The sequence below is a fragment of the Arachis ipaensis genome, chromosome B10 (genome assembly GCF_000816755.2).
Source record: "Arachis ipaensis cultivar K30076 chromosome B10, Araip1.1, whole genome shotgun sequence".
Taxonomy (NCBI): domain Eukaryota; kingdom Viridiplantae; phylum Streptophyta; class Magnoliopsida; order Fabales; family Fabaceae; genus Arachis; species Arachis ipaensis.
Genome location: NC_029794.2, coordinates 10183880 through 10188034, shown reverse-complemented (window position 1 = coordinate 10188034; position 4155 = coordinate 10183880).

Here is a 4155-nt window from a genome sequence, read left to right as displayed (position 1 = left end):
AGTAGTAGCAACTAGCAAGAATAATAGAGAATAAAAATCAAGAATAACAACGTGAATATTTTCTCAATGCTTGAATATATACATCGTCTTATCTTTACATATTCGTACTTATTATATACGTGCACTCTCTTCTCTATACAAACCAGCGATAAACCAGGGGTAATTATAACTGCTCCAACTACCAAGTCCATTAACAGAAAGTAGCTAGTTAAACTCTTTACAAAATACTATTTTAAATAATAATAATAGCAAGTGAGAAATATTACCATAGGTAACATTACATATATATTAATTTCTTGCGGGAAAGTGCTGTGTTGAATATATACTTGAATTGAGTCCAAGTGATCCTCTTATAAAGACGCGTAAAACGGATTTTGTAAAGATGTGTCGTATTATTATTAGACGTATTAATGAATCGGTTATTTTTTAATTTTTTAACAAACTAAAATAAAATCGATTTTTTATAACAATAACAATAAACTCAATTGTTATTAAATCCAATCGAATCGACTAACATAATCCACTATATCATAATTTTGTTTTGTTTTTTTTTAAATAAAAATTAGGGATATATTTATCTTTTTATCAAAAAATTTAAATATAATTTGGTTTAGATTATATAAATCAGTCGGATTAAATCGGATCTAATAATTATAGTGTGGACAATTGAATTTATTATTGTTGCTATAATAAATCGATTTTATTCTGATTTATTAAAAAATAAATTATTAACTGATTTAATAAAAATAACTAATAATATTATGATACGTATAAATGTCTTTAAAAATAAAGATATTTTTAATATCTTTATGGAAGTAGTCTCCGAAATTAAAAGAGTAAGAAGCGAAGTTGCATGGATATTGCAAATAAGTTTCCCGTGTACGTAGTTCACGTCATAGTTTGACGATTTTCCCTAATTAATTGTAGTCATTACTTTTTGCTGCAAAAGACAAAACTATTTGGACATTAGATTTTTTTTTTTGGACACCTAAAAGAATTCTAAAACTAAAAATAGTTATTTCATAAACATTTAATAGAATTTTTATTCGTCAATTAAATTAATTATTAGAAAATCTCCTTATCAGTGCACTCTTTTTTTAAATATATAAAAATATGGAGATGATATAGAGGGCACAGACCATTTGTCCTGTGATGGTTGGTGTGAGGAATCTTTTGTCTAATAACTTGAGTAGATTTTTCTTCATCATTAGTCATATCAACATATATAATAATTGATGCTAACGTGCGTAATTATTTTATTTAATTTCAAATACAATAACGAAGTTGTTAAAATTTCAATACATTATATATATGGAACTCTATTTTCTATAATGATAATAGTAATTTCCGTCCTTTAACAAAGTTAGCATAGTAATAACTTTCAATTTTTAGTGGATGTGAGAGATTTGATTCAATGAAAAACAAAAATACAAATTGCATGTGTCACGCGCACGTGAAAATATCATCATCTTTCGTGAATTATTATTATGAAACAACATTAATTTGGGTTGATAATAACTTGATCATATTGTTTTATGTTCATTTTCAATTGACCAATCATTTTCTGTAGCGGCTTTATTGTTAGTATTATATTTTGGAAGAAAACTAATTAATGCTGGGAACCAAATAAATGTGTCTAAACTGAGGTTTGTCATAATAATAACGTGTGAAGCAATGATAAATTATATTATTATACCATTTTATTTCATATCTAACAGCTCTCATATATGCATGCATGTACTATGTAGCATCTTTTTTTGTTATCTTTTATTTTTTAAATCTTCTGCTGAATTGAGTTGGCTTTAATTATTTAATACGACACTGCTTTATCTTCACCTGAAACCATTGAAAATTGTAGATATATGAAAGTCCAGGACTCATTGTGTGGTTTTGATTTTACTTTGACTTCTCTTGGTCCACCTTATTTATTTATTCTAAAATTAATGGCTCTTATTGTTATTGAAGCTTAATTATATCAAGTTCAAATTTTGAAATATTCTAGTTTTTTTTTTTTAAATTGCTGAATTATTGAATTCAACCTCTCAACTTCTTATGTATGTTCACATCATCACATGTAGTCGTTTTGTGAACACAAATATATATATATAAAATAAAAGTCCATGCAACAATGTTAATTCTACATACTAAAAAAGAAAGAAAATAAAAAGATGAATGCTACCTACCCCCTCTAAAATAACATGTAAGTTACTCTTCATTATGTGTCACATTGTAATTGGTCCTTATCTTAACCATAGTTAGAGCGCCAACGTCATCACCATCTACTGTCCTTCCACACAACCTCTCGTCCCAGTATAGCCAGCGCCTCTTTTTGTCATGAATCACTTCTTACCCACATAATTAATGGTTAATTTGGTTATTAAATTTTTTTATTAAAAAAATATATTTTTATTTAATTACGTGATGGAACATATATTTATATGTAAAATATAATTAAATAATAAAGTACGAATAAATTAAAAATTAAAAGAATAAAAATACTATAAAAAATACTTGTAAGAAAGTTAGATTTTATCATTTTAAATTTGTGTTATTAATTTTAACAATTTATTTTTTTTAAAAATAATTTATGTACGATACAAAATATATTTTTTCTGATTTTAATTATACTTTTAAGTACTCTAAATAGAGTTATTATATTATATTTTATATATGAATATATGTTCTATTGTGTAATTAAATAAATATTTGATTTAATAAAAAAATTTAATAACCAAACTAAACATTACTTAGGTATGTATTTCATATTTATCTCTTAAATATTTATACAATTTATTTTTTAAACTGTTATATTGGTCTCTTCTCTAATATAATACAAAAAATAAATTTTCATAAAAATAATTTGTTTAATTATTAATTAAATAATAAAGTACTAATAAATTAAAAAATAAAAAATAAAAATACTATAAAAAATACGGTAAAAAAATTGAATTTTATCATTTTAAATTTCTGTTTTTAATTTTAATAATATATTTATTTTTAAATAATATATGTATGATAAAAAAAATATGTTTATTTGTTTGGAGTACAAATTTTATTATTATATTTGTATGTTCATAATTTTAATTATACTTTTAAATACTTTGAATAGATTTATTTTATTATATTATATTTTACATATAAATATATGTTCCATCACGTAATTAAATAAAGATATATTTTTTTAATAAAAAAATTTAATAACCAAATTAACCATTAATTATGTGGGTAAGAAGTGATTCATGACAAAAAGAGGCGCTGGCTATACTGGGAAGAGAGGTTGTGTGGGAGGGCAGTAGATGGCGATGACGTTGGCGCCCCAACTATAGTTAAGATAAGAACCAATTACAATGTGACACATAATGAAGGATAATTTACATGTTATTTTAGAAGGGTTGGGTAGCATTCACCAAATAAAAAGGTCCATATATATAGAGTAGTATTGTACGAATTATTTTTATATGGAATGAAGTAATTTTCCACGTAATTTCTTTTCGCCACATCTGTCTAATCTCTTATTTGAGTGGATTAGTAGTTAGTAGCATAATACGTATATTGAATTAAATGGTCAAAAGTGGGTTAACATTTTCCACTGATATTTGGCACGCACATGTAGATATTGCATGCACAAATGTTAGTCAAGATTCAGTGTTCTTGAAAGAGAGAACAATAAACATTGATTGGCATTTTATATTGCATGCTTGTTTCCATATATATATTTTCCTAGCTATTTCCACAGTGATTATAACTTATACTATAATGCGACCTTAACCAAAACGCCATTCAGCCCCTCTTTTATAGGTTAACATAATAATTTAATATATTAATATTAGCATTTAATAATAGATAATAGAAAAAAAAGACTTAAAATGATGACCATACATGATATGGTAAAAAAAATTAGGAGCCACTCAGATAAAGATATTTAAAACGTCTTTTTTTAAAGATGTTTTTAAGTAATTAAAATTTAATACATATAATTGATTAAATTATGTTATTTTTATCAAAATTAAATCAGATAAATTAATTTGGCCAAAAAATCGATAAATTATACTTTAAATCAGTCTAAATTAATATTTTTTATAAAAAATAATTATAATATTTTTATTATAAAAAATGACTAAAATATTCTTTTATATATATATATATCCTAAATTT